The sequence below is a fragment of the Orcinus orca genome, chromosome X, assembly GCF_937001465.1.
Source record: "Orcinus orca chromosome X, mOrcOrc1.1, whole genome shotgun sequence".
In the NCBI taxonomy this organism is placed as follows: domain Eukaryota; kingdom Metazoa; phylum Chordata; class Mammalia; order Artiodactyla; family Delphinidae; genus Orcinus; species Orcinus orca.
The window spans coordinates 2,438,316-2,456,977 of NC_064580.1; the positions used below are offsets into that span (position 1 = coordinate 2,438,316).

An 18,662-nucleotide genomic window follows, 5' to 3' on the forward strand; every position below is an offset into this window, starting at 1 on the left:
AAGGAGCATATGTGTGTGTGTGTGTGTGTGTGTGTGTGTGTGTGTGTGTGATTTAGATTCCATGGACCATATTTTCTCCCAGGCATCTTACATTTTGATCAGCTAAACTTCCCCACCACTTATTTTCATAATAAGATGTGATTGGAAAATGGGAGGAAGGGCTGGGCTTATCAGTTTGTATCGTTATGTACAGGAAGACCAATGGGTTTATGTTTTCAAAGGAGCAAATGAATATCAAGGGCAAATGGAAATGTTCTTTGGCTTAATCATGTGTTGTTTGTTTCTCTACATAAATACATCTCTGTCCTTTCATGTAGGGAATAGGATGAGAGGCCATTTCTTTCTTTCAGTTATAAGTAAAATGATAGAGAACGGTAACCTCTGCTTTTTCATTACGCCATACAGATGGTCTGATATTCCCTCTGTCCCCTAGAACCTGTGATCGGTTTTGTTCCCTGGTCAGAGGAATTCTGGGAAATTGGAACCTTACCCTGTGTGCACTTCACTGTTGTCGCCCCCTCTAATTTATGCATCCAGTGCATTCACTGTGTTTTTCATCGTTTATTGGAGTTGGATAAGCTTTTAATATCCCATGCCAATATACACTGTCAGGTCACTGTAATAACATCAATACAGTATTGACAAAAGGACAGACAGAGCGATCGATAAAAGTGAAACAAAGAAAGGCAATAAGAAATAGATTCTAAAACATTTCAGAATGGAACTCAGGATACTGCTTGCAGTTCAGTAAGGTGACATAAAACTGGATTAGTTAATACATGGGGTGTGTAGCACAGACTCTATGTTAAGAAGCTTAAATTGGATCTCCATTTCAGGCATACACAGAATTAATTTGCAGGTGACATGAGAGACTTCAGTTTAAAACACGAAGGCTATTGAAGAAAGAAGTGATAGTTAGACACAGGGAAATTGAGAGTTGAAACATTGTTATTACTATTTAAGTAGTTCTAAAAGAGGAGATGGGTGAGCTTAGTATACCAACTGTGTAGCAAAAGATCACATAAGAATCATCAGTAGATTTGCGGGGAAATAATTTGCTGAGAGCTATGAATATCGCAGATGTACACAGAGGTTTTCCTCAGTAAACAAACTGGGAGGAGAAACCCCAAAAGATAAGGAGCCCGAGTAGGAAATTCATAGGAATTCAACTCCACATGGCGAGAAAATCGGTGAAAAGGAAATCAGACAGGAATGTTGGTTGTGCTGTGGCGTGGAAGTGTAACATAGTTTATGAGGTCATGGTTGAATGATTGATGGTCTAGCTCCCTATTGGGATTAGGATGCCGCATCAGTCAGAGTAGTAGCATTATGCCAGGGGACACCAAAGGATTCCATCTGTTTTGGGGTACAAAGTAAGGAATAGGCAGGAAAAATACCCCAAACGCTGCACTGATCCTGATTTTGTAAAGCAATAACAATCCCTATACATGCATATTGTTATAACGTTATATATGGAGAACGCACATGTATGTAAATATATATGTGCATATGTGTGTATATCAGTATGTGTTTGAGTACATATTTGAGGGTCTATATGTATATATACTGTATAACAGTTGTATATATACTGTATAACTGTATAACAGTTGAAATTGTATTAAGTAGTACCCGGATATTGCATTCATTAGCTTTTTAGTTGGTGAGGTTTCTTTCGTTTGCTCCACATGTCTGGACAGTGGTGGCCAGTCCTTAGGTTGGACTCTCCTGGCTCCTAATTAAGGAGAAGGGCCAAAGACCCACTTCTGTGAGTCACCCATGACCATGGGTCACCAACGGCCAAGGGCAATGAACAGGGTCTGATTAAGTGTGAGGTCACCTGACTCCCAGATTATAGAGATGATTGAAAGGGAGGAAGTTTGCACTTTCCTTTTTGGGGGCACCAGGAGCTGGGGTTTGATTTACCCTCCAGCAGAAATAGTTAGGGAGGTCAAGTCTGCATCATTTCCTATGATCGAGAGAAAGGTGGCAGGATATCGGAGAACATTCCATGCTTGCCTTGCGTCCCCAAGTTGTAACTTTTTTTTTTTTTTTAATGTGGACCATTTTTAAACTCTTTATTGAATTTTTACAACATTGCTTCTGTTTTATGTTTTGGTCCCTTGGCCGCGAGGCATGTGGGATCTTGGCTGTCTGATCAGAGATCAAACCCGCACCCCCTGCATTGGAAGGCGAATTTTCAACCGCTGGACCGCCACGGAAGTCCCCCCAGGTTGTAACTTATTAATATTATCTTTGGGGAACAAAAGAGCGTTTCGAGACATTCCTTCACAGGTAAACAAAAGATCACCCATGCTGAGGGGCCAGAAACCTGATTGGTAGGTGAGAATTCCCAAGTGTCTCTTGAGAAATCTGGTAAGTTTTGTTCAAGCAAAATGCAGGGGGTGTGGCAAACAATGAAATAGTTCATTCTGAAAATGACATTCCACTAAGAAAACCAGCATTTTCCAGGAAAAGAGCTTTCTTTAGTGCTCGGGTTTTCATTAAGAGAGAACTGTAAATGTATTTCTTGTTCTTATATTGGAGACTGTTTTATGTGTCTCATCTTGCTTCAGTTTACATGAAGAAGTAATGAAAAGGTTTAAATTTTGAACATAGTGAATTAAAAGACATCTGAACTCTGTTGCTGCTGACTTTTGGCCTTTAAATTCTGATTCCCAGCAATTCAACCTTCATTATTTGACCCTGTTCTAATGGATTAAAAAATTAAATGTAATTGTATAAAAAATTTATAACATTAAAATACTTAGAAAATATCAGATTATCAAGAAACGTTTCATATTTTCAGAAAGCTGGTTTTCTCCTAAAATGTGCAAATTTATTAAAAGTAGAAGATACAATACAAATTCTAGTTAACAAATTTTAAAAATGAGCTTTACAACTTGACATTTACATTGTGGCTAAAATAAGGAATGATAATCAAAATTCCAATGTAAGTTATAGAACTACATATATATGTAGATATGGTATATTAAATATATGCATTATCTATATATACTATACATGTAACATGTTATATATTATATACTATATATACTATAATTAACGTATACCGTATATTAAACATATACTATACATAGTAGACAATAAAAATAGTATATATATAGTATACACTATATAAAAATATAGTTTTACACATGCTAGATATAAGATATACATTTAGGGCTAAATATCATTTAAAAAAATATTGAAGTCATATTTTATGTATCTAGTTTTATACATACTGTGTATAAGCTCTGTATGTACATGTGTAAGGTATCCATATATGTAACTACATATATATGTCTATACAGTATATTATATGCATTATACATTTATGTATATTATACATATGTAACATATAATATACATTTTATATTGTGCCCGTATACAATATATACATTAAATATATACTGTATAAAGTATATTAAAATAGTTAAAAAAATCAAATATATATAGTTTCATATATACTATATATAAGATATACATACATGAGTTATATATATATAATTATAGAACTGTATATATAAAATATGACTTTAAAATATTGTTCAACGTCGTCACATGCTTCTCAGGGGCTGTGTGTGGCTTTGGTAAGTACCATGCTAATTTATGAGGATTCCTGGAACCACAGGTGGGAAAATGAAGGGAGTTAGTGCGTGCTGGGCTGTGCTGGGAAATGATACTTTTTATTCAATCATCTTCTGCATTAGGGGTTGGCAACCTTTTTCGGTAAAGAGCTTGATAGTAAATATTTTAGGCTTCCCAGGGTAGGAGGTGAAATTTGGATGGATATTCTGTAGGTGCTTATATAACCATTTACAGTGTTGCCATGGACACACGTAAAAGCCATTTCTAGTAAGAGCTCAGGGACCCTTGTTCTGCATTCCATCCAAGAGTAAGCGATAGAGAAATTAGCGTGTTGTTTTCCACTCATCTAAGCACTTCTGTAGCTCAAATCCTCCCACACCTCAGAGCAGTGTCCTTCCTACAGACAGCAAGGCTATAACCCACAGATCGCTGGGGTATTTGATTTCTGGAACATACGTCAGTACTTTTGGGGGGCACGAAAGGTATTGGTGGGGGGCACAGATTTCCAGGTTGCAGTCACACTCACTCCGCCAGAGGCGAGCCCTGGAAGCCACAGGACATGCGTGCCCTGGCTTGTGCTGTGATACAGGAAACCCTAGAAGGCATGGACCCCACGTTAGGGAGCTGCCTGTCCAGCTTTGTGGACTGAATTGCGTACAAGGATTTAGACGCATAAACCAGATTTTAAAATATTCTTGTGTCTCTGTCCATGGCTCTGGGATTGTGTCTAATTTTTTCACTCATGTTTCAAAACATAATATGTAAAGTGAGATAGGATTCTCTCCCAGGAGCTCTGAGCGGCAAATGAACTCATGAAGGAGCAGATTTTTCTCAGTCCCTGAGGGAAGAAAGGAGGCTTCACAGAGGAGATGTGACTCTGTACATTTTGGACATTGAGACTGTCGAGGGGTTTTGGGCAAGGGAAGCAGCGCAAATGCAGTAATGGATTTGCAGGGAAAGTAGGGCTTTTTATTCTCAAGTGAGATTCACGGAGGTGTCCCTCCGGAGATGGGAGAGAAATGAATCACAGGGTCGGGGGCAGGGTCTCGTGTGGCACTCCCGGCAGCTAGCAAGTGCTCAGTAAATGCTTTCCGGATCAACCAACCAGTCAGTCAGTCAGTCAATCTATCACCAATCTGTCCATCAAAGCAAGAATCGGTAAGACACTAGAACCTAATCCCCCAAGGAAACATAGAATGGCGTGAGCGATTCGGGCAGGGAAAGACATACTTATGTGTATTTCGGTAGCATCATGTTGGTGGCGCGAACAGGCATCTGAGAGATTGTGTAGTAGCCGTTGGGGAGAAGTACACAGCTCTGAATTCTGACACCACTTGGGACACGGGAAGGAGCTGATTGAAAAGGGCTTTAGGAGTGTGTTAACTTTGTATGGCTGCCGTAACAAAGTACCACCAACGGGGTGTCTTAGCACAGCAGGAATCTATTATCTCATAGTTTTGGAGGCCCGAAGTCCAAAATCAGGGTGCCGGCAGGATCACGCTTGCTTTGAAGCCCGGAGGGGAAGGATTCTTCCTTCCCTTTCCCCAGGTGTCTCTCAGTGGCGGCGGCATCATGCCAAGTCTCTGCCTGCATCTTCACCCAGCAGTTTCTTCCCTCTGTGTGTGTCCCAATCCCCTCTTCTTATAAGGACACCAGTCCTATTGGATCAGGACCCACCCTACTCCAGTAAGACCTCATCTTAATTATATATATGTATAGATATATTTGGTAGGGAGTCAGAGTTCCATGCCTAACACAGTAGAGGTACAGTCCACACTTCTCGGTAACTAATGCAGCGTGAAAAGTGAGCAGATTTCAGAACATTGTGCATGGTGCCAAAGTCTCTATGTTGGGTGTGGATGACCTTGACCTAACCTGACGTGAAGGACGTCGCCAGCACCTTAGTTGTTGAACCCACTCCGTTTATAGTGCCTGAGAATTATTTAGGAAGGACTTGGCACCAGAGGGGTGGACTTAGGAGAACTCACAGCCCGTGGAGATCCAGGCCAGATCACGGTCGTGTCTCTTCCATCAAGTAACCACTTACTGCAGGAAGACAGTGTAACGCTGCTTGTGTGCTGATGTGGAAACCTCTCCAGGATATACATGTGTGTGACAAAAGCAACGTGCAGGAAGGAGGCTGTGTCAAGTCTACTAACCTACCTGTAAAACAAACACACACGAAATGACAATGTTGACCCTCTCGTCTGTTTCCACGATGTCCAGGGATAGAAGTACGAGAGCCTAGAAACTCTGAGTGGAGTTTGGGAGGAGTACTGAGTACCATTTTGAACCTTGGGATTTGAGACCATTTTAGGCTGTTAATTATTTTTAAATTAACAGTTGGTTTGAATACGGGTACTGACACACACTGTCTGCGTCTTTGTTGATACCCCATTGAACCCTCGCTCTGAGTCTTTGTTGGGTATCATTTCCCGGTGTTTTGTAGAAAGAAGCTGAGACAGAATCCTTCAGACGCAAGGTTGGCGGAGAGCGGTTTCCTTATCCTGACATAAACGACTTCCGTTCTTGAGGCTCAGTGTCTAACCCTACGGCACCCTGAGGTCTCAAAGTCTAACCCTACAGCACCGTGAGGTCCCTTATGGAAACACAGGAGACTGTGTTCTCAGGACCAGCAGCCAGCCATGCAGGAATTGCCAGTAGAGGGGAGAGTAAAGAGGAAGGTCACGAAAGCGTGAACGTGAAGCAAGTACATGGGGAAATAATATTGCTTGTTCGAGGGGCACCTTTCGAGCTGCAAGTGGTTCTTTCTCTTCCGCCTTTGCTTTTGAACGATCGATCCAAGATGCTCTCTATTTGCAAGAGAGAAGGAGACAATTACCATGCCCGTTGGGAAGCCGGATCTCTAGCCGTCCAATTTCACAGCACGTTGGTTTTCAGCCTGGACGGTCTGTGTAATACTGCGCATTACAGGAGTCATTTAGGGACTTCCTCTGTGGTCCAGCAGTTGAGACTCCGAGCTCCCAATGCAGGGGGCACGGGTTCAATCCCTGGTCGGGGAACTAAGATCCCGCCTGCTGCATGACACGGGGAGGTGCATTACAAGAGTTGCTCGTGTTGGAGTGGTGGTGTAGGTTGAACTGTCTCCCACACCTAAAAGAGATACGCTGACATCCTAACCCCTAGTACTTGCGAATGCAACTTTATTTGGCAATAGGGTCTTTGCAGATGTAATCAGGTTAAGCTGACGTTGTTAAAGTTGACAATGCAATATGATTTATAAAAAAGGGGAATTTTAGACATAATGACACATTTGAGACAAAAATGTCATTAGAGCTTAGGTAAATTTTAAGAGTAAATTTTTATGTACCCTTTAACCGGTAGAGCTTTTAGAATGTGCCAAAAGCAGTGAAATCTTTAAAAAAAAAAAAAAAGGGAAAAGATGCTGATGAATTGGTAATTAAGACTCGGAGTCACATTCCTAAGCAGTTCTCTGTCTCTGTCAGTTTTCATTACAATTAAGTTTTAATACACATACAAGCCTCCCTTTAATCAGAACGGAGAGAGGGGTGCTCCCTCGATCGGTCACGTGAAGAAAAAAGTTGGCATCATCCCCCAGAAAGGTGGCAAAAGGTGTGAAATCTAAGAGACTGTCTACAGTGCAGTTATTTTCACATTCCCTGCCATTGCATAATTCAGACCCTCTCCATGCTCAATTGGATATTTTCATCTTTAAAGCAAAGAGGAAAAATATAACCTTTTAAAAGCAAATCTTCAGGTGGGAAAGTTGGCGTATTTGCCTGAAAACGCATTCATTTTTGCTCCAGAAGACAATTTGCAGCGGGAAATCATTTCCATCTCAGCCAGGAGATTGGAAAATAAAACTAGAATTGAACGTTTTTCACCCGGCGTCCTGGAGGTGGGACGTGGCCGTGGCGGGGAATGTGCTAATATTTTCGCAGCTTTTGTAATCGCGCCCTCATTTGCATGGGATGTGTTTGGGTTTTCTGCCAGGTTGCTCTCTGACTCAAATCTGAATCAAGGTGGATCTTTGTGCAAATTTAAATTTTGATTTGTGAATCGAGGGCAAACATGTTCCCTAATGGTTTCCAAATTGCTCAAAAGGCTTCAAATATAAATGGTAATCAGTTGATTTCAATCTGAAAGGAGTTTGTGCTCTCCCGAGAGCATTCAGACTTTAACTGACAGGTTACCAGAATCCAACCGTTAGGTCTGTTTGTGTTGACTGTAGGAAGGGAAATTCAATCCCGTGGTTCCTTTCTTAAAGGTCTCCATGAGCATACGTGTAAATGGCACGTACCTACTTGCCTCCGAGTGGGGAAGGATAATTTGCTGTGAAGAAGATTCATCGAACTTCCTGTAGAAATCCCTTCCCTCTGTTTTCTTACAATATCCAACTTACTAATGAATGGCTTGAAGTATGTTGAGAAACATACGCCGTAGTCAAGATTTATGTAAGAATAAAGGAGCTAGTCTTGGTATCTAAAGGAGATATAGCTTTGGGAGTTTTAACTAGCCATGTTCTTTGAACTCAGGTACATTTACCTAGAGGGAAAATAAAATTTACGTCCATTGCTCAGCTTGCAATGAAGATGCAGTTTAGGGAAGAAGAAAGGACCTTATTCTGAACCTCTAGGCTCTTTGCCCTTGGCAAACTGTGTCACGTCTCTAAGGTTCAGCTTACTTGGTTGTAAAAAGCAGATAAAGTATAGGTATGTGCTTTAGACAGTTTCACAGCTGCAATAATGTTACTGGTTTTGGTTGGTCTTCCAAAATCATTGAGGAATTAGACGGTCGGGATTAGTAAAGGTGTCTTGTGAGAAACGTTCTGTAAACTCACAGCCCAGGAAGATAGCAGTTCAAGTTCAGCTGTGGCTGGGCGGTAAGGCAGGAGAAACCTCCCTCTTAAGTCCTAATTCCAGGAATACATCATCTTGACGTCAGGCACACAGGAGAAGCAGTCTCTCTTTTTTTAAATTGAGACACAGTAGACATATAAACTGTGTAAGTTTGAGGTGTACCACCTGTTGGTTTGGTACATTTTGTATGTTGCAATATGAGTGCCACTGTAGCGTTAGCTTATACCTCTATCGTCACAGAATCACTTCTTTTTTGTGTGGAGAACGATTAAGATCTAATTTCAAGTTTATAATACAGTATTGTTGACTATAACCTCTATGTTATGCATTAGATTTCCAGAACATTGTTCGCTACTAACTGTTCTTTTGACACTGATGAATTTGCCAGTGCGTTTTGTGCTACCAAATATAGCTTGCAATGCTGGTAGTGCACAGGATTATGGATTCTGTAGACTGAACATGGCTTAGGAACACTGGGATGGCTAGATAGTGATCACAGGTCACCTGATAAGTTTGGAAAGGTTTGTGCCAAAGGCTGGAAGCCAGCTAGCCACGGGCTAATGTGCACCTGCTTCGTGTCTTTTCATGGCTTGAAAGCTCATTTCTTTTTAGCACTGAATAATATCCTATTGTCTGGAAGCACCCTAGTTCATTGATCTATCCACCTACTGAAGGACATCTTGGTTGCTTCCAAACTTTGGCAGTGATGCATAAATCTGCTATCAGTATCCCTGTGCAGAACATATACTGTGTTTTTGACATATTATATCCAGCTTAAACACTGTGTTGATGTCATTTCTTATCCTGTCTTGTACTAAATCCCTACAGGGAATTTTTCTCCTCATATTTCTAATTAAAAAGCAAAAAGAAGGAAATTCCCTGGTGGTCCAGTGGTCAAGACTCCATGCATCAGTGCAGGGGGCATGGGTGCAACCCCTGGTCAGGGAACTAAGATCCCACATGCTGCATGGCATGGCCAAAAAAAAAAAAAAAAAAGAAAAAGGATTAAAAAAATGGAGGCAATCAAAGACAGGACCGGAAAAAGCTTTGAAGGCAGACAGTGAAAAATGTTTTCATATCCACAGTGCCTAGCACAACGTATGGCGTATTTTTTTAAAATATTTATTTATTTATTTATTACTTATTTATTTTGGCTCCGCCAGATCTTAGTTTGCGGCATGCGTGATCTTTAGTTGTGGCATGAAGGCTTCTTAGTTGTGGCATGCGAACTCTTAGTTGCGGCATGCGGGATCTTTTAGTTGCGACATGCAAACTCTTAGTTGTGGCATGCGAACTCTTAGTTGCGGCATGCGAACTCTTAGTTGCGGCATGCATGCGGGATCTAGTTCCCCGACCAGGAATTGAACTCGGGCCCCCTGGGTTGGGAGCACGGAGTCTTACCCTCTGGACCACCAGGGAAATCCCTGTATCGTGTATTTTAGATGTTTAATATATAGATGTTAAAATATTATATGGCTACATGATATGTGAACCCCAAAATATTAAAAAATTCCACACATTTATAAAGAAGTGGGTAATATCAGAGAGAATCTACCCAACTTTGCTTTAAATAGAAAGCTTGCTCATTATGAGGTGAAAAATGAAATATTCAGGAACAGGTCATTCAAGTACATTAGGATATACCCTTCTGCCATCGACTGCCCATCCTGGGTTTCTAATTCACTGGATTCTTTGCTCCTGGTCATTGCAGATACTATAATTTTTCATTAGCCCTTTCATAGAGGTGTATGCATAAATACAGAATTTGGTTTAACTCACGAGAACCCTACAATGAATGACTCAATGCTTTTGGCTTCACAGCTATTCTTGTGTCTTCTGAAACCACGTAACAACCCTGATTGTTGCCTTAGTGCCAAAGACCCATCTGGGTTTTCAATCGAAGTTATGACAAAAGTAACAAGGGCTTCTGATTGTCTAGCACATTTTCTCTAGACCCAACTCATAAAACATGCAACGTGATACAAAAGAGCCATCCAGTCCTTTTAAACAGATGGCTTTGAGGAAGTTTCCCTATTTTGTATTCAAAACAATGTATTTGCTGCAATCATCCCCGGGCACATTGACCAAAGCGGGAAGATACCGTATCTGAATTGACAGGCCAGCCAGGTTTCCCATCACCGCCTTGAGACTGCTTTTGGAAATTGTGTCGTAGTCACGTTGATCATCTCTCTAGAGAGAGGCCTGATGGAACAGAGGGACCTCACACTGAACCCTAAAATAGCAGAGACCTGTCAGTCTAGGGCTTTCCGCCATCAACAACATTATGCAAAAGACGCCTGGGGTGGTAGCAGCACATCCGAAATCAAACGACTAAATGCCAGTGAAAACTGGCTCTCGCACCTCGACCAACCTCAGTGCGTGTCAAAGAAGGAGCCGCTGATCGCTCAGAGCTTCGAAAGCAAAGGGCTCCGTCAAGCCAAGCCACTCTTGGAACGGCAGTTGGGGAGGAAGCCACAGCTGTGCACGCACACACTTCGTACCGAGTCCCACCCCGCCCATCTGCATGTCTCTTCTTCAAGAACGGCCAGGGTGTACTGTGGGTAGAGGGTCTGGAAGGCTGAGCTCTGCAAAGTGGAGGAACCCCCAAGCACAACAGCCAACGTGGAACAGCAAACCTTTCTTTCTGTTCATGCAGGTGGCACGCACACACACAACTCAAAAGTCTGTGCTCACCGAGAGGATAAAAATGGACGCATAGACACGTGTGTCAGACCACTGCCCCATCTGCCCTGTACATTCCTGCACGGGGAGTTTGTCAGAAATTCCCACCGTCTACCACTTCTCTCCCCTACGAGCACATACCCATCCTTCAAGACTTGCTAAATTTGTAACCTTCCCAGGGAAGTCTTTTGTAACATTCTCTCCCTCAGAAATGGTTCAATGGCTATCCCAAATCATGGCCCCGCCACTTGGTGTGTCACTTGCATCGGGGACTTTCTGACTGCATTGCTCTGTGACATAGCTCTCCACACGATGCTGAGGTTGACACATCCCGGGGTCCCCCATCAGCTCTGATTTCCTCCGTCTTCCGATGGACTGGAGAAGCATCCCTTTTCTCTTGCATCAATCATGGATCAATCCGAACTTCAAGATGTGTCCTGGAATGGACTCTGTAAATGGAGAGCTCCCATAGATGCAGGTCACGAACATTATTATCCTAGAGTCAGGAGCTTTGCGTCTGCTCCTCACAGAACTGGCTGCCTCAGAACCTCTGACATGAGGGCACAATTTTTTAAAATTGTAGTAAAATTCACGTGACATAACATTAACCGTTTGAAGTGCAATTCCGTGGCAGGTGGTCCATTCACACGACGGTGTGTAAGCATCATCACTTTGGACTTCCATAGTATTTTTATCAGCTCAAACGGAAACCCTTTACCCATTAGGCAACCACCCATCTGCTCTCTTTCTCGATGGATTTGCCCATTCTGGACATTTCCTCTAAAGGGAACAGTGCGTCTGTTTTAACGTGATAATTCTGCAAAGGGTCGAGGGTGGAAGCTACGCTGCCTACCAGTGTATAGTCCAGGTGAAACAGATGCATGACAGCTTCTGACCACTGTCGACGGAAATAGAAAAACAACGTAGTGGGATGATTGATCCTAACTCAGCTCTCTGTTTGTATTTCCATCATTTCTGAAGAGTCTGACGATTATTAGATATCTGAATCCCGGGTTGAAGAAATGACACAACCAAATCTTCCTGCTCTAACTTTTCAATTCTCACCTCAGGAGATGCTTGTGTCTTTTTTTTCTTTTTCTTTCTTTCCTTCTTTTTTTCTTCTGTACAACTATCACTGTCGTGGATTGATGTCTGCTTCCTTGGGTTTATTTTAAATCATAAGGACTGAGAAAAGACGGACTCTCTACAGAAGGTCATGGATTTGAAGGAAGGTTGGACTGCCTGTTGTCGCACCGGGTGATTCCGTTGTACAGTCGTCTCTCGGGATCTATTTGGACTTGTCACGTTTGCGCCGAGGGAATGAACCAGTCGGTGGTGTTTCGTATACAAGCACAGAGGACAGAGAAGATTCTTTCTCTTGACGGCAGCAAGGATGGCATGATTTCGCCGATATAATCCTTTGTTTAGGAAGGGATCATCATCTGAAACGTTGAAGTTTCCATGCGGAGAAAACAGTAATGTCGAGAGTCACAAGAGTGTTTCCTTTTTATTTTCATTGAACCAAAACCACCAAGTGTTTGGAGAGGCAGGAAGAAAAGTAATTTAAACAAACAAAAAAAATCAAATTGAGCTTTTAATAAACACTAACCTATGCAGCTCAAAAAACAAACAAAACCAAGCTCAGTTCTTTATTTTCATTACACCAAGTTGTTCTGTCCTAAGAAATGGTCCCATTAATACTCAGTGTAACCTTTTTGTGGTTTTCTTGCTTTTAGGCATGCAAGGGAAAGCAAAGCTCAGGGAAGAAAGAAAAGGGTTTTAAATTTTAACATAAAACAATTAGCGGGTAGAGTTTGACATTGGCGTGGATGGGACAAGATGCAGGTTGCGTTTTAGAGGAAACCACAGTTAGGTTTACAACAGGACCACTTATTTCTTAGCGATGTAAAGACGGTTTCAAACAACGGTCCTCCTATGTCTTTCATAAATGGCTTCCATTGCTTTCCTCTATGTCACTGAGAGGCTAGATGTCTTTCACTTGTTTTAAAACCATGAATAACCTGAGTCTGCATGTGACAGCGGTTTACCAGAAGTCTTGAGGTGTGAATCTGGGTCTGACCGTTGGGTTTGCCAGGAGAGGCTACCTGTTGTAGGAACAATGTCTGAATCACAGTGGCTTCGTCCAGCAAGAGTTCATGGCTTGCTAACATCACAATCCATCATGGGCGGTGGTGTCCCTTCCAGAGGTCCCTTCAAAGACTGGGCCAGAAAAGGCTTTGCCTGATCAAAGCAGGTGGAGGTCACCTGGGCCACTGTATGTTTCCATACAATGGAAAAGGCAGAGGGTGGAGGAGACCAGTGCGCACAGCGTGCAGTGGTATGCATCACTCTTGCCTAAATCCCACGGATGGGAACTAACCTCCTGGAAGCTGGGCTAGGAATTCCAGCGGGGGAGAGGAAGAGGGATGCAGCCAACCTCTGTCACAAGCATACCGTGTGACGGCTACACATCACAACACAGTGACCTGCCACATTTTAGGGACATCACCCTAACACAGTGAAATAGGAAAGGAGGTAACTTCATCATATGCCTTGTACTACACCTTGCTTTATGTCCAGAACTCATTCTCAGGGACCCCAACTCGAGCCCCGTTCTCCCCATTCTATTAAATCTCTCTGCTGAATTTCTCTCTCCCCATATGTAGCACGGCACCCATGGAAGCCTAAATATTAGTATTTCTTGAAGACATAAATATACATCAGTCAGGTTTTACGATTGGATCCTTCTATTATTAAATTCCATGAGTGATTTAAAACAAAATCCAACCCAATCAAAAAAATGGGCAGAAGACCTAAGCAGACATTTCTCCAAAGAAGACATACAGATGGCCAACAGGTAGATGAAAAGATCCTCAACATAGCTAATTAGTAGAGGAATGCAAATCAGAACTACAAAGAGGTGTCACCTCACACCATTCAGAATGGCCATCATCAAAAAGTCTACAAATAATAAATGCTGCAGAGGGTGTGGAGAAAAGGGAATTCCCACTTTTGCTGGGAATCTAAACTGGTACAGCCACTATGGAGAACAGTACGGAGGTTCCTTAAAAAACTAAAAATAGAGCTATCATACGATCCAGCAGTTCCACTCCTGGGCATATATCCAGAAAAGATAAAAAGTCTAATTCAAAGCGATACATGCACCCCAATGTTCATAGCAGCACTACTCACAATAGCCAAGACATGGAAGCAACCTCAATGTCCATTGACAGATGAATGGATAAAGAAGATGTGGTACATATATAAGTGGAATATTACTCAGCCGTAAAAGAACAAAATAATGCCATTTGCAGCAACATGGATGGACCTCGAGATGATCATACTAAGTGAAGTAAGTCAGACAGAGAAAGACAAATATTGTATGAGATCACTTCTTCTTCTAGGGAATTGAGCGATGACTTATAAACTTTACATGTGTAGCTAATATGAAAAGTCCTAGACGTTTGACATGTGTCTTCCCAAAATAAATGTACTCTTCTCAGAGTTAACAATGTCACAATACAGTTTCCCTCTGACATACTTTGGAATTTTACCTCTGAACAATTGACAGTTATCATGGGATCCCTTTAGAAGATCCAGATTTAAATGTAATAAAATTTTAACAATAAGGAACTAATTTGATCTTTACTGTGACAGTAGCATTCGTTGAATGACACCACCGTCCTCATGGAATATTCCTGATTTTTCTGCCCTCAAATATTATGACAGTCCTTTCAAATCATTATCTTGAACTATCCTTTCAATAACTCTGTCAGATTACATAATACAGGGGAGGGAGGTCTGTCCGTAATGTAGCCAATCTGCTCTAGAATTTACACACGAGTTAAAAGGTGGTCCAAGTTAGTAGTTAACATAGATGGGACTATTTGAGGCGAAACATAAGGACAAACTTCTGTTGAGCAGAAAAGATAGTACATTTGGCATGTGTTATAATAGTATGGGGCGGTTACCCTTTAATCAATGACATAAACTATTCGACAGGTTGTAGTAGCATTTATAGCTGTAGAGACGATGACGCATGTCTTGAAAGCCAAAAGGAAAAGATGTTCAAAACAAAACAGTGATACAAGCCAACGTTCCAAGTGCAACATTCCAAGGCAATGGTGTACACACATGTGCTAAGTCAGCCACTTTAATTTCCACAAATTGCTGGAGCAGGAAATTGAAATCATTGAATGGTATTTCTGGCAAGTTGAAAATTCCCACTCTGCTTGTGGAGTTTTACACAGACTGGCAGAGAATGAAGCCTTTATCCTTTATAGAGTTCAGAGACAACGGGTTTTACGAAAGAGGGCAACATGAACAGGAGACCTCTAGCAATGCCGGCGCATCTCCAAGTGCAGGATGGAAGTTGGAAACAGGAACTGCTATCATCACAATCCAGGGCAAATCTATCAGCAATGCAAACCAGAGACGTTCCCAAAGGTCTCGAAGTCAGAGGTGGTAGACGTGAAGAAGAAAGCACACATCCCCATTACCAGAAACCTGGAAAGTAATTCCTGCCATTTGGAGACTCCAAATCCTCAGGCCAAACAGAATCTCCTTAGTGACCAGCATTAAGGCTCATAAGAGAGCTGTGCACTGAATCAATTCTTGCACAAAAAAGAATGTGGAAAGAGCAGAGAAGCCCACCAACACCTTAGGAGTTCAAAGAAAGAAGTTTCCTCTTCTCTGCCTGCCGTTGATTCAGTATGGCAAAAGGCTTTGTTGCAGTCGATTTCTTAAGGGGGCAGCAGGAATTGTGGGTTGACCAGAAGGAGAGCATATGGGCAACCATTCCTTGAGGCACAAAGAGTAAACTAAGAAATAAAGCAAGAACAAGGAGTTAACCAAGAAAGGACCAGAACAAGGCTTGAGGAATCGTCCTTGTGTAACTGACAAAAACAGTGCACAAAATACCCTGGGTGAAAGAATTTTTAGACAGTGAAAACTTCTGAGAAGAAGCCCGCCAACATCTTAGGAGCTCAAAGAAAAAAGCTCTGAGATTAAATGCTTCTCCCATCCGTGTCTTGTTTTCCCATACGAGCTGCACTAAAGGGGGGATTTCATAGAATTTACTAGACTATTTATCAAATGCCTTCTCTTTCCACTGTGGTTTCTGACTTAACATACTTGAAAATGAGTCAGTTGAATGAAGCCAGGTTTTGGTCTTGTAGCGTTTTCTTCAGAGGTCCTACTTGGGCTGGGATTTGAAACAGTTGAGCATATTTTGTTTTATAATTTCCTTCTTCCAAAAATTGTCTAACTGACTTTCTTGAGCCATAATGTTCTTTTTTCTTTTCTTTTTTAACCACCAAACGCTCCTTATTGATATTGATAATAATCAATGCCTTATCATGTGGAAAACCTTTGTGAGCATAGCATACATTTCCTAGTATGATGACTGTGGTCATTTCATAATTTCTAATGCAAACTTAAGTCTTTAGTCGACCTAGAATCTGAATACTAGATTTCTGTGTTTTCTCAGCTACAAAATAAATCTCCTCAGTTCTTTTCCATGGCTTTTATTTTTGTGAAATTGATAAAAGAATAAAGTTTTATTGGTTTAAGCTAAAGTGGACATAATTATTTTCTACGTTAGTATTTGCACAATGTCAATGAAACTGCTTCATCCAACACCCAATTTTACATTTTTAAAATCATTGTACAATAGGGATTACCCATTCCAGAGAAATTTGAAAATTGAGTTCATGGAAATGAAGACCATATTCTGTGTTCTTTTTAACTTTAAGGTATTCCTGAGTATTAAGATAATGATTAGAACATTCGAGATTTTCACGTATTATATGATATTCAGTATAAACAACCACATATTCTCTTTATTGGAGTATAGTTGATTTACAATGTCGTGTTAGTTTCTGGTGTACAGCATAGTGATTCAATTATACATATATGTACACATATTCTTTTTTCGTATTTTCCATTACGGTTTATTACAAGGTGTTGAATATAGTTCCCTGTGCTCTACAGTAGGACCTAGTTGTTTATCTATTTTATATATAGAAGTCTGTATCTGTTAATCCCAAACTCCTAATTTATCCTTCCCCCCTTCCCCTTTGGTTACCAAAAGTTTCTTTTCTACGTCTGTGAGTCTATTTCTGTATTGTAAATAAGTTCATTTGTATCATTTTTGTTAGATTCCACGTTTAAGTGATATCATGTATGTCTTTGTCTGACGTAAATCACTCAGTATGCCAATCTCTAGGTCCTTCCATGTAGCTGCAAATGGCATTATTTCATTCTTTTGTATGGCTGGGTAATACTTCACTACATATACGTACCACATCTTCTTTATCCATTCCTCTGTCGATGGACATTTAAGTTGCTTCCATGTCTTGGCTTGAATTCTGACCTTTCTGAAAGTTTCAGCTGAAAAGTTTCAGCCTTATTTTCACTCTGTAACTGGAGTCTCACTTTTACTCCATAAAGGACTAACAATGATTATTTTATCCGATTTCCTGCTCCTGCTGTCAAATACATGAAATACATGAAATACATGAAATCAAAAATAAAGTCCGAAGCATCTCATCCCCCCTTACCTCCATCATTTCTGCAAAGCCAAAGCCAACGTGGAGGTACACTGTCATTGTTCCCAAATACAGACGGTACCTACCATTGTTCTTTTTGGGTCCTGTTGTCTATGTGTCTGCCTGGTACCATGCCTTACAGACACTCTCACCTAGAATAAATGTGTTACCTTGAACCTCATTTAATAAGGCTTGATTATATTCTAGAGATCTAACTGGTCTTCTGTTTTCAAACGCGAACGGATTCATGAAAACACCTACTATAAATCTCTTCCTCAATTTTTACCCCCAAGTTCTTATTTTTTGTTGTTTCTACTTCTGATGTATTACATTCAGGTTCTTCTTTGATGTACTAATCACCTGAATATTTCTCTTTTATTTCAGAAAGCTTTATTGAGAAATAATTTATGTCATAGAATGCAGGTTTTCACTGTAAAAATCAGTATTACCCTGTGTGTACAGTGTAACACACAACCCATCAAGATATGAGGGACCAGAAAGGTCCGTCATTCCCCTCACCAGAAGAAATCATTGATCAGATTCTATAGTTTTGCCTACTTCATAAAACTGGAATCCACAGTATCTACTCCTTTGTCTCACTTCTCTTAATTTTAGAATTTTTCATATTGCTGTTTATCAGTAGTTCTTTTTTTTTTTTTTTTTTTTTTGTGGTACGCGGGCCTCTCACTGTTGTGGCCTCTCTCGTTGCGGAGCACAGGCGCTGGACGCGCAGGCCCAGCTGCTCCGCGGCATGTGGGATCGTCCCGGACCAGGGCACGAACCCGTGTCCCCTGCATCGGCAGGCGAACTCTCAACCACTGCGCCACCAGGGAAGCCCTATCAGTGGTTCTTTCTTATCATTGAGTCTGACAGTGTGTTTTTGTTGTTGCTGTTTTTGTTTTGTTTTGTTTACTCACCTGTACATAGTTACCTGGCATATTTCTACTTTCCACCTATCATGAATAAATCTGCTATCAATATTCTTGTGTAACACGTTTTGAAG

At 41.2% G+C, this 18,662-nt stretch overlaps 1 long non-coding RNA gene across 1 annotated transcript in view; it reads left to right on the forward strand.

Annotated features, from left to right (window-relative positions):
• Positions 1–18,662, forward strand: part of LOC117199719 (uncharacterized) — a 106,358-nt gene that overhangs the window by 70,525 nt on the left and 17,171 nt on the right. The gene's annotated exons all lie outside the window — the stretch shown is intronic.